The sequence below is a fragment of the Rhinopithecus bieti genome, unplaced genomic scaffold (genome assembly GCF_001698545.2).
Source record: "Rhinopithecus bieti isolate Rb0 unplaced genomic scaffold, ASM169854v2 scaffold_42745, whole genome shotgun sequence".
Lineage (NCBI taxonomy): Eukaryota > Metazoa > Chordata > Mammalia > Primates > Cercopithecidae > Rhinopithecus > Rhinopithecus bieti.
Window position 1 is genome coordinate 5064903 of NW_016819184.1, and position 12799 is coordinate 5077701.

Below are 12799 nucleotides of genomic sequence, written 5' to 3' on the forward strand. Positions count from 1 at the left end.
CCGCCGCGCACAGTAAGCGACCCGGGGCCGGGCGGCGGCGGCGGTGGCCGGGGGGCTGGCCCCGAGAGAGGTCCGGGCCGTGTGCGTCCCGGCCGCCGGCTGGAGGGAGCCCGGCTCGCGTGTGCAATGGGCTTGCCTGTGTTTTTTTCTTTTTTACTAGTGTTGCTGGTTGCCTTTTTTTCTGCCTTGTTTCGCGTTTGGATTGGGTCGGGCGGTTTCTCCGGGCGCTCGGTCTCGCCCCTGATGCAGGCGTGAGACTTGTCAGAGCACAGGCATGGGGACGTACAAGCCTGGCTGCGGCGGAAAAGTCTGCGCTCCCCAGGCCAGGACGGGCGGGCGGGCGCGGGGACTGCTGCGCCCGGGGGTGTCCTCTCCGCGTCTCGACTTGAGCTTTGACTAGCCTCTGCGGAGGAGGCGCGGAGTCTCGGGAGCCGGGCGTCCCCATTCGCCCCGAAGTTCCCGCATCGTTTGCAGACAACTCTTTTGTTCGCGGAAGTTTGCACCCGTCACCCCCGGGATGCGGGCGCGAGGCGGCGGGCTCCGCTGCTGCTGGACTGTCCGGGGCGGTCAGGATGGTGGTGAGGGGGCATTCTGTCCCGGGGCGGGGGAAGCCCGCGGGGAGGCCACGGCTGGGGCTCGCGAGTGGGGGCGTCCGCGTCGGCGTGGCTTTTGCACATGGCGAGAAGGGCCGTCCGGCACAGGCACACTGGTCAAGTCACATTTTTGCCTGTCTTGGATTTTGCAAGCCCGTGGGAGGCAGGTTACGCGCTCAGGGTTTCTCTTGGTGGGGCAGAGACGAAAGAATCGAGGACACCCAGAATCCGGGGAGGGTTTGCGGTTTGTGTTGTCCCAAGTGTGTTCTCGCTCCCCGCCCCCCACCGTGTCCCCAGCCCCAGCTCTCCACCCCGTCTTCGGACTTGGGGAACAATGCTCGTGGTTCGGGCCGGGGCGCCGCAGCAGCGACGAACCGCACGGACAGGTTTGCCCGGGTCCCTCGCGTTCGGACGCCCCCTGAAGCCGAGCTCCTTCCATCTGACCGCCCAGGCTCATTAACACGTACTGTACTTAGGACGATGGTGAACAAAGAAAAGCTCTTTGCAGCGTTTGATGAATGGGATTCTGCCTCCTATAGGCCACACTCCGAGTCTTCCATACGGTACAATCTCTGGACTCGGTGGTGTTAGGAAAGTGGCCCCCGGAATGGCTTGCATTCCGGGTCTGGGATCCTGGGGTGGGCATTTGTGCCGCTGCGCTCGCCTTGCAGGAGCGGGTGCAGATGGAGCCAGGCTGACGGTTGTTCAACAGGAACAAATGTTTGTTGAATTGTTGGATGGTGGAGAAAAGAGACTGTTTCCTATTGACTGCTGCAGGAGTTGGAATGGCATTGTTTATTGGCCTGGGAAGCCAGGCAAGCGTCTTGTGCTGCTTACAACATATTAGCAGACTTCCAAATGACATGCTAGCATATGTGTTCCCAGCAGTCCCCACCGGCTGGCAGGGAGATTCCTCCTTGCTCCAGATCCTGGACTCGTTTAAAAGATGCCACCTGGTTTGAGAACTGGGGAAGTAATGGAGTTAGCCTGCCAGGTGAAACTGACTGTTCCTTATTAGGCCAGGTTTTGGTTTCATTTTAATGTAGCTATTTAAGAGTAACGTGTGTCAGTTACAGTTTTGATACTGAATTGCAGGTCTACAGGGTCCCCCACCCCACCTTTAGCTGTGGACTACATAAACAGCTACTTGTCTCAATTGATCGTCCCATTCAGTGGGAGAAGGTTTGGATCAGGACTGGTAGCCCTTGACTCTGTGTCTGCACTTGGCTGTCACCCATCATGCGACCTGGGAGTGTGCCGATCCAGCTTCCAGGCGCTTTTTCAGGTTAGAAAGCTAAGGAGAGGCGTGGAGAAGGCCTGTATTTTTTTTCTTCCAAACGTTCCTTCAGAGAACGAGGCTATTTGAATTCAAATGATGTTGCCCAACTACTTCCTATTTTCTTTTGGGAAGGTGAGATTCATGTGCAGTCATTTTGATATCGAAGACAAGTTTTTAAATAGAAACTAGCAACCTCACTGCTGCAGAAGTGGACTTGAAGGTTCCAGTATTCTCAGGACAAAGTAGAGCATTCCACTGTCTTGGTTCATAATGTTTTCAATCAGTTTCCCCCTTCTCTTTTCAACTTGGGGTATGTTGCACACAGCATTTTGGAAGTTCATAAAGTTCTTTTGGAAAGAGCTTTATGATACCTTTTTGTCATTGTGGTGGTTACGCTTAATTGACATTTTATGGGAAGTCCTGGTGTTATTTCCAGGACTGGGCCCTTTCTGTCTCCATGTTTTAGTCTTTCTCTTCCCCTTGTTGATTCCCTTACCGCCCCACTAGCCTCCCCATCCCCCCTATAGAAGCCTAGTGGGCTTGGGTTCCTTTAAGCGGGTCCAGTGAGCAGGCGCCTGACCCTTGATTGAAGCTCAGGAAGGGCCAGCCTGCTCTCCTCCCCTTCTGGAGGCCAGAGAGAGCTGTGTTTAAATATTAGGAGCTGGCAGCAGGGGACGCTGCGGAGCTCTTTTAAAAAGCACACGCTTCTCACTCCTTGCCTTGGGCCCTGAAGACTGAGCTCTGGGCCCACCTTCGGATTGTTCAGTTGATGTTTTATTTGGATAGCGTGACTTTCTGCAGTTAAATTGCGCATTGTATGGAAAACTTTCTGTTCTTACCCTTAAATAAAAGGACTAAAATAAGCAAATACTCAGATCGGCACAACCCCCATCATTACCACCACCAGGCACACCTCTCTGATGTGTAATAAAAGAAACCTGCAGGCATAATTTGTTATGTAATGTGCTGATAATACAAGTTTCGGTTTTCTATGGAAACCAGATGTGGAGGGACTCTCTTTAATTGATCCAGCAAGGGGAAGACTAATAGATTAACTAGTCCTTGCAAACCCCAATGGTGTTTTGTTTAACTTTAGGGGAGAATCCCTATAGGGCTTTGGAGAGGTTTTTACCCTTAGCTTCTGCTTTGCTGCAGCTGTCCTTTTTGTCAGACTCTTCCTCTCTTGAAAGAACCGGTTTGTTGCCAACATGAAGCACATGGCTGGAGCTGGCGGGGCTCAGTGAAGCTTAGCTCTGCTGGACTCTCCTCCTCGCCTCATCTGGCTGCTGCCCTCCCCTCCACTCCACAAAGGGTCTGGCCAGGGGACTTGGGTGCTGGGAGGAGGGTTGATTGTTCTCCCTCAACTCCTTCCTAAAGTGTCAGTCCGATCATCCAGGGAGAGTTTCTGTTTAAACTTGTCCAATGAATACACCTTCCAAAAATCATTGACTCTCTTTCTCTGATTAATTTGTTTGTTTCCTGCGTAACTTTGAGAGTTTTTTCTGGATGGCTGAGTCACCTTTATTATGGCCCAAGGTTGGGGACAGCACTGTAATAGCTGACCCCATTAACAGCAGTTTCATTGCCTGCCGGGATGTGAACTTTGGAAACAAACCCAGAGGCTTAGATATGCTGATGTGCCCTGAGACTTGCTTAGAAAATTTTTGTTGTAGCGCAGTTTACATTAACATGATTAATGACTGCGCCACTGAAAAGTCCATATTCAAAAGCAATTTACCGTTCCCTAGGGTTCTTCTTACAGTGAAGTATTTTTCTTTGCCAAACAACTTTAAGGTAACTTCTTTGATGCTTAATCCAAACCTCCTGTGCACCGGGTTTTGGGGCAAGATTTGGGCTTGGTGTATTGCGGGTTGTGGTTTTGGTGGTGCCTGTCTTAACCTTACCGAACTTGGGTCAGGGGGAACTCGAATTCTTATCTCAGAAAGTTCTCTGAGATCTGAGCAACAGACTGCTGTGCTGGCTAGGATGGGAGGGAATCTTCCAGAGGAAACTTGGCTTCTGGGTGTCTTGGAGTGATGCAAGGAGGCTGGAGCTGAAGATTTTATTTTCTTTCCCCTCACAGTGATTGGAGATACTTGAGCTTTTCTGAAAAATAGAGACGTCCTTGGGTTTTTCTTATTTTTTCTTTTCTTTCTTTCTTTCTTTCTTTCTTTTTTTTTTTTTGTTAAATGTGGGTTGATTGAGAGGGGGAAATACTGATGGGTGGATCTGAAAGCAGCCTTAGGAACCCGAGAAAATAAAAACACATTTGAAGGACTCTGGAAGATTTTGCATTTCAAAGGGTCTACCTTGTAGAATTTCACATCACGTCAGGGGTTACAGAGAAGTGTGACAGGCACCCCCGCTTCTTTAATGGTTCTCCCTCTCTCCTGCTGTGGGGGCTGCATGGGGAAGCTGGCTTTTGCATGGGGATGGGGGACAGCTTGGCCAGACCATGCTGGAATATCATGGAAACCACATTGCCTCTTGGGCATCTGTAAGTCTCGGGAAGGACTTTTTCCACGGTGCCACTCTCAGGAGGGTGAAAGCAAATCATGTTGGTAAACAGCCCATTTGACCCCAGAATGCGGTGGCAGGCTAACTCCTGACTTCTCTACTCACTCTTTTTGTTCTCTCATTAAACAAAGAAACAGATTCTTCCCCTGCGCTGGTATAATGTGATTCCCAAGGATTTAGCTGAAATGGGTGCAGATTGTTCAGAGAATAATAGCAGCACCCACTGGTTGTTGAAGGCCCACCCAGGGCCCTGGGCTTTGTATACACTTTCTAATTCTCAGAGCAAACCTGCAGTTACAGCTGAGGCTCAGAGAGGCCAAGTAACTGGCCCAAGGCCACATAGCCGGAAGGCAGAAAGCCAGGAAGGAGCTGTATCCCTTCAGAGCCTGCTTGCTTTCTATAGGCCGTGCTGTGTATTCATACGATAGAGGCACTGGGTTCTGTTTTATTTCAAAGCAGAAATTTTGTTTAGTCTTGTTAACACCACAGGAAAACCTAGAACTTTTAACTGCCTTTTCCCCTCCACTCTCCTTTCCTATGGCTGTGTGTGTGTTTTTTTTTTTTGGAGTGATTGAAATCTGTATGTACTAGAGGACCAAAGGTAGTGCCATAGTTTGGGAGGCTGAGATGTTTTGTTTCAATCGCAGAAAAGGCAGATTCACAAGAAAACATTTCCGGTGACCTTCTGGGGAAACAGGAAGTAAACCTGGCAGCCCACTGGAAGCACCGCCATTTATTCAGATTCCTTTTTCCATTCAAAGAGATTCTTAAAAGCGTTTCCAACTTTTTTTCTTTTTGCATTTGTAATTCAGATGTCTCAGAGTAAATTATGATGTGGTGTTTGCCACTCCAGGTCTGTACAATATCATATTTTGTTTACGTGCCTAAAGTAATCAAGTAACTGAACACAATTGTTTATCCTCCAGTGTGGCTGAACTTGGTACGCCCCAGCCAGGGCCGGGCAGCGGCCCTGCATTCTGTCTCAGACAGATGGCTCTTTGCAGGTTGGTTCTGGGGGTGGGGGTGTGTGAATGTGCGTGTGTTTTGAAGGAAGAATAAGGAGAACCATCTCTAGCAAGGCCTACCTGGCTGGGCATGCTGTCCTTTCTGCCCCTGAAGAGTTTGTAAGAGAGTGCTGGAACTTCTAGAAGCTAGAGTAGTGGTTCAGAACCTTGGCTGCACATTAGAGTCACCCGGGAAGGTTGGAAAAAAAAAAAAAATCTAGATGCCCAGGCTGCATTCAGGCCCAATTACATCACAATCTTGGAGAGCGGGGGCAACAACCCCGCACTGGTATCTTTACAGTTCCTGAGTCGATTCTCTTGTGCATCCAAGACCGAGGAGTGAGGGCTGTAATAGACCCCATGCATACCTAGGGGTCTGTTCCTTAGTTTCCCTATTCCTTAGCAGGAGATTGGGGGCTTTCATATTCAGGAGTGGAGCAAACCTGTTGGCATATTCTGCTGCTCCTATTGCTATGTCTTGGTGAAGTGGCATCTGAAAGGTGCCATCCCTAGGGGACGTGTCTGCTGTGGGCATCCTTGAGGTCATTTCTGTCTCTGCTGGGCCAAGATTCAGCACAGTCCCTCTGAACCACCTTCTTTCCAGATTGAAGGGGGCAGGTTTTACTCAGGCTGTGGTGTCAGGGTAGTTCTCATGCAGGTCCTTCCTCCCCACGGTCCTAGTGGTCTTGTTCCTTTTGGGGGTTTGGCACACCATGTGCCCCTGGGGCTCAGGGGAGGAAAGATGCATTTAGGTTCCAGGGCATATCCTGGCAACTCTCAGTGAGTGGTAAGTCTTTTTCACCCAGGTTTGCAGTGAATGTCACTCTATCAGGCACCTGGTTGTCCCTGACAGCTCAGAGCCTGTCTTCCTGTGAACATACTTAGGATTACATTTCATAGAATTGTGTTTAGAGTGGCCAGGGTGCTTGGAGAGCGAGAGCTTCTTGGGCCTGCTGATGTAAACTTCTGGAAGAGAGGTCTGATCCTTAAGAGGTGAGGTGAATCTCCCAGGGTCCTGTAGCCAGTTCTCAAAGGTGCAGCCTCTGTCTCCTGAGTCCCTGCCCTACTGCTGTGCTGTCAGGACATGGAACCTTGTTCTTGCTTGCGGGACAGCCTGCTTTAGCATAGACCGGCAGGTGAACTTGATCATTGCTCAGAGACTTCATTAGCCAAGTGAAACATGCTATCCATCCCCTGTCTCCACCCACCAGCCCCAATGGAAGGTGCTGAAACCTTGTAAAGGGTGAGCTTGATGAAAAAGGTTTTGGCCTCTATGCCAAAAGTGTCAGTCTACCCGGCTGTGTCTTGGTGGTGAGTAGTGAATAAGGGCTCTTCCCCCCGCTGTAGGGAGTTGGGTTTGGGCTGAGTGAAGGGAGAAGAGAATTGCTGTTTCCTCAGGGCTGCAATTTCCATATTCATTCAGCAGACATTGATTGGACATCTGCTGGGTGTCCAGTGTGGAGCCGGGCACTTTACTTCATTACATTTAATCCTCAGCACAACCTATGGCTCAGGGACTAGCCTGATTTCATTGCTGAAGACATGCTGCCTGGAGAAATCACTCACCCCAGGTTGAGAGGGGAGGTTGGGATTTGAACTTGGCCCAGCTGACCTCAGTCCTGTATTCTTTCTACCACACCCTGCTGCTTTTCCATCCAGTGCTCACCAGGGGAGGAGAGTTCCTGCTGTAAGACATGTGCATTGCCCAGTGGGCGTTCCCTGGCAGCTCCTGTCCGGGTGCCATGCTGCAACTTCTAGAAGGGGGCATGGGTGGGCCCTTGAGCTCCTGGATAGCTGGGTTTGTACCGGTCCTGTCTGGGGCCATTGTGTGTCCTGGCAGCTGGACTGTGCCTTGTGCAGGAGAGATGGCTTATGCAGGTTCCAGTTGCTGCTGCCTGCCCCCACCTCGTGGAGGCCACCCTCCCTCCCAGGCTGCCCTCTGGCTGAAGCCTGAAGCACCCTGACAGACAGAGCCCAGCTGGGAGAGGCCTCTGGCCCTGCCTGGAATTCCCCTTGCTCTGGCATTGGTCTTGGCCATGGGCCTGGGAGCGGAGGGAGTTTCAGTCCGCTGGCTGGGAGCAGCTTCTCTGCATGTTTGGAGGTGGAAAGACTAAGTTCTCTGCAGCTGACTGTCTCCATGATCTGGGTGAGGAGAGGGAGCCTGGCTCCTGAGCCCCGGGGGCAAAGAGGTGTCTGTGGTTTTGAGTCTCCAGAAGGAGAGTGGGATGCAGGGAAGCCCCTCTGTGGCATGATCCTGGGGGCCGGGCCGTAGGAACCGCTCTCCCATGGAATCCCTTTGGCGGTCAAATGATTGAATTTCCTGGCTGGAAGGTAGTGGGCACAGACTGCCTACTTGCTGGACCTAATTTGCCCTGTAACCCTCTCTGGGCCTCTGATTTCTCACCTTGCTGGTCCTGCCACCCAACATTTTTAGGAAGATCAGTTTAGAGCTTGTTTGAAAAGCCCCTTGCAACAGGCGTAGTGCCTTGCAGAGCGATGCCAGGTAGGAGATGAGTGTGACTGGGCAAGCAGGGCTTCTGCTGCAAAGCTCGTGGCCAGCTGCGTGCCAACCAGGTGCTTCTTGTGGTTGCAGGAAGAATGGGGACTCTTTGGCATCACAGAGGAACTTTGGACAGAATCTAAGTGAAACCCAGTTCTGTATCATTGAGGGCAAAAGTAGCATTCAGCTTTGGAATCAGAAGCCTGGGCTCAAATCCCAGGGCTGCCCTTTGTTGGCCATGCCTTGTGCCTTTGAGCAGGCGACTGCCTCTGGCCCCCATTCCCTCATCTGGAGTATGGCAGTGCTGACAGCAACCCCAACCCATAGGTTTGGGGCCCTGAATGAGACCACATGTAGGGACACTGAGAGCCCCCCAAACATTAGTGAGTATCTCACACAGCCTGTGGCAATCGTGTGTTGTTGTGAGGACTGAAGGAGGGCCGGAAGGACGGGAGTCAGGCAGGTTGCCCTGAGGAGGTCAGTCAGTGGTGACAAGATACAGGACAGAGCAGAGGGGACTTCAGCTGCAGTTGGACTTGGCTGGACGGGTCAGACTGGGGCAGATAGAGCCTTTTCTCCTCCAGCATCCTCCTCTCTCAGGTAGTACAGGGTTTTCTTGGGAGGAAAAGTTGAAAGTATGCATTACAGTTTAGTTTGCAGTGTGTCTGTTACCAAGAGTTGAGGCTGGTGAAATCTTTTAAGTTTTCTCTTTAGGAAACTAAATCTTTGTTTACCAAAAGTGATTTAGTTTTGGTCCTAAGCATAGAAAGTTAAATGCATGTATGGGTCGTGATGTGGCCTCACCGTCTTGGCTCTACTGTGACCCACACTTCTGTAAATGAATTCTTTGGAAACCAAGGAATTAATGGCTGCACCCCTACCTAGACTGAGAGTGAGGGGCCCATTACCACCTTTTGGATTCTCTTTAGGTGCTTTGCAGTGGGCACCTTTGTTTTTTGCTATTCCTCTCATGTTGGGGGAGCTGCCTTGGACACCTGGAGTCAGCGTCTTCTGGGTGTGGGTTATGTGGTTGCAGCTGGGGCGCTTGCCCCCTGCTCGGCCTGTGGTGTGATTCTGGCTGCTTCTAGATCCCTTTGCCACCTGAACCTGACCTCAGTGTCTGCAGGAGCAAGAGCTCATCTAAGCTTGCTGAAGCTTTGAAAGGAGCCCTTGGCTTGGAGGACAGAGGGAAGGGTCCAGGCTGCACCACGCCTGGGCGTCCGTTGGTGCAGGCCTCTGACTCCTGACGCGTCTATTCCCTGGGTCTGGTGAGCATCACTCCTCATGAGTCTAGGGCTGGCTGGCATCCTGTGGGGTGAACAGGATGGACAGTCTTGACTCATGAGATTTCCTGCTGCACTTTGGGTAGCTTTGAGGGAGACCCCTTTGTATGGGGTGTGAAGACTCATGCTGTTTACTAGGTTCTGGGAGGGGCCCTCACTCCAGACTGTGGCCGCCCCTCCCCTCTAGGGCTGGTCCTAGAGCGTCCTCTCAGAGGAATCACCAAGGTGGCTGGGCATGGGTGGCCTTGAAGCAGACCTTCTGCTAGGACGATGAGATCCTGAAGCTTTGTGAGCAAGGGCTGCATAAGGGAGGTCTCCGAGGTGTCTCGGCTGCCTCTGGTCTCATGAATGTGATAGAACTCATCTGCCAGGTGGAGTGTGTCATCCTCACCCACTGTGTCCTCCTTGGGTGTGTCACTGTTCCTGTGATAAGCACAGAACATACCTGCCATGGCGGTGGCCCCCAGGCTCAGTACAATTCAATCAGTATGGAGTAACATCTACTATGTGTGTCAGGCACGTCGTCAGGCCCCGAGGAATTCAGAGATGCATCTACTGAATCCCTGATTTTAGGGAGTTCATAGCTCATGTTATGGACAGTCAGACTGCAGGTGTTTATTGAGGTTCTACTATGTGCCAGACACAGTGTAATAAATGAATGAAGATACGTTTACACAAGGTACTGGTGAGTCACACTGTCCTCTGGAAGTCATAGAAGGTCTCTCTAACTGAGCTGAAGAGAGGAGGGCAGGGAAGGCTTCCTGGAGGGGATGACAGCTGACCTGAGCCTTGAGGAATGAGTAGGAGTTTAGACAGATGAAGAATGGGGAGGAGGAGATATTCCAGACCAGGGGAGCAGGTGTCCCCAGGCACAACAACATGAGACTGTGTCAGGGAATCTGGGAGACCTGGAGCCTGGGTGAGAAGAGTGTAGATTTCAGAGAGGAGCGGAGCTGATCTAGGTCAGGATGGCAGTAAAGGGAAGGATGAAGTGCTGGGAGAAGGCCCACCTTCGGGGCGCCACTGCCCAGGGGCCCAGCTTTTTGACCTTGAAGTGACCTTCCTGGAGAAGCATGAGACTAGCCTCTGACAATTTTCATCAAGTGCCGCCTTGGCCAGAGTGATGTGGTCTTTGTTTATTTTTAGGCAAAACTCTCGCATTTAGCGGGGGCACTTGGGATTCCCAAGAGCTTCCAGAACCTCTTGCCTGTGCTGCACTGGAACTAAAGAAGTCAAAGTTCTGGCGTGTGAGTTGAAACAGTCCGATTCAGTGTAAAACTATTTTTTCTTTAAAGGGAAAAACAGGCACCTAACCATGTTGGTGCGATGGAAGAAGGAGCTTCGGTGCCTCTTGGGCTCTGTCATAGCCGGTTCTCACCAGTGTTCTCAAAGGCAGGGGGAAGCTGCTGACACAGACACTCGAGAGAATGGCAGGCCTGAGTCACCTGACTCCTGGAGGCCAGTGCGCCTGAGGCCTCTGCCGCCCTCAGATGCCAGCCCAGATTCCAGGCCCTGTTGACTGTGTGGCATGTGACCTGGGCCCAGAAGAGGAGAATTAAGAAAAATACTGAACCTGTGCAGAGGCAGAGGCAAAACTGCAGTTAGCAGCCCATCTTGGCTTTGTGGGGTGTCTTTTCCAGGGCTGGTAGGGTTTTGCTCATCTGCATTTCCTCCTGAGGGAAGAAGAAAGTGAGTAAGTTAGCCGCAGATGGTTTTGATTTTAACAGTAAACCTCTCTGTTCATCTCATTCCTGGGGAGGTTAGCACATGCCTTCACCTGTTAGAAAAGAAAGTGCAAGAGGATCTGGCCTGGCTGCGTCCACATAGGCCAAAAGTTGAGCAGCAAATGAGTGAAAGAGCTGTATGGCCAGAAGTTGAAGCAGAGAGGGGATCAGACACTTAGGCTCAGGAGGGTATGTAATAGACCACAGGAAAATGAGTTCTAACTTGCTTTGGGGAAAAAAACGATTTTTTTTTTTTTTTTTGAGACAGAGTTTCGCTCTGTCACCCAGGCTGGAGTGCAGTGGCGTGATCTCGGCTCACTGTAACCTCCACCTCCTGGGTTCAAGTGATTCTCTTGCCTCAGCTTCCCAAGTAGCTGGGACTACAGGCGTGTGTCACTATGCCCAGCTAATTTTTGTATTTTTAGTAGAGACGGGGTTTCACCATGTTGGCCAGACTGGTCTTGAACTCCCGACCTCAGGTGATCCACCCGCCTGGGCCTCCCAAAGTGCTGGGATTATAGGTGTGAGCCACTGCACCTGGCCAAAAAACGATTTTTAAAAGCATGTGTGAAGTTCAGGTAAGTCCTTATATGTTACACATGACTTTAGGAAGTCATTGTTCTGAGACATGACGTGGTGGCATGCTCCTCTGCCGTGGAGGAGCGTGGCCAGCGTGGTGTCCGTCTGCTCACCTGTCTGTCTGCTCACCGAACTACTGGGTCTGCCGGCTTCCTGCCTGGCCAACCCCTTCCCCTGCACTTGTAAGACGACGACTGAGCATGGCTGATCCTGCCCGTTTCTGGGTGGATCAGTGGAACCTGGGGGAACCAGGGTGGAGTTCCTTATGGGAGGCAGCCATTGGCCTGGCCAGGCTTTGGGCGCTGTTGGAGACAGGGCTGAATTTCTAGCCCCGAGTGTAGGCACAGGCGAGAGCTGGAACCCAGGCACTTGTTCCCTGAGTGGCTGACTGCTCGTCTCTGATTTAGCATTGGCTCAATTTTTGTCCTACCCCCTGGTTGCTACTGGAGCCAACATGGTGGTCACAGCCACTGGTGTCTTACGGCCCTGGAGGAGAAGACAGCAATCCCAGGTTGCCCTCTCCTCTGCTCAGGGCTGATCCTGGCAGACATGGAGGAGGAGATAGGCAGGAGGAGGTAAGGAGAAGACTTGGGAGGGAGCTGGGTCTTCATGCCAAATGCAGGAAGAAACAAGCCATCATTCAGTTCATGTTTGAGCTGCATCAGCCCATGTGAAGGCCCCTGCACCTCTGGAAAGAACTGCAGGGAGCATTTCTGACCTCCCATCTCCAAGGTGGGGGAAGCATTTTATAGTTTTGGAGGTGACGTGGGGAAGGGCCACAGCCGGAACTTCATGTGATGGTCTAGCATGCCCTACCTCATTGGGTCCCCGCACGATAGAGGGGAGCCACCTTGTGAGAGGTGTTCCAGTGAGTTACTGCTGGAGACATGGGCTCCAGAGCAGTGTTTGGAACAGGAACTAGTAGAGTTCAACGTCTTAGATTCCTTTAAAAAAAAGAAAAAAAGGTTGATTTTGTGTTTCTTAATGATTTCCTTTATAAATGGAGCCTCTTATAGTACAAGGCAGTACAGATGAGCCCAGACAGTTGGACAGAATGTTGGGTAGGGCTGATGTCAGTTAGAAAAGCCTGAGAGAAGAGAGAGTAGGGCACAGAACCAGTAAAAAGGATCCCTGGATTCTAGTGCTGCCACTTGATGGCTTTTGACTTTGGTTCAGCCACTTCGCTTCTCTGAGCTGTGATGTTCTCATCTGCGGACTGGGAATAATAGTGCCTACTTAGCAGAGGAGGAGGAATAAATAGGATAGTGCGAGTCCAAGCACCCAGTTCTTTCCCGTTTTCATTCGCCCAGCAAGTACTTT

At 51.4% G+C, this 12799-nt stretch overlaps 1 protein-coding gene across 2 annotated transcripts in view; it reads left to right on the forward strand.

Annotated features, from left to right (window-relative positions):
* The first annotated feature begins 413 nt into the window (after nt 1–413).
* FAM53B (family with sequence similarity 53 member B) overlaps nt 414–12799 on the forward strand; it is a 125887-nt gene continuing 113501 nt past the window's right edge. The window contains exon 1 of one of the 2 annotated variants that reach the window (XM_017858645.1): nt 414–578. The gene's annotated coding sequence lies outside the window, so the exon portion shown is untranslated. Of the gene's footprint in view, nt 579–7402; nt 7540–12799 lie in introns of those variants that run through there. The other variant, XM_017858644.1, reaches the window with a different exon arrangement.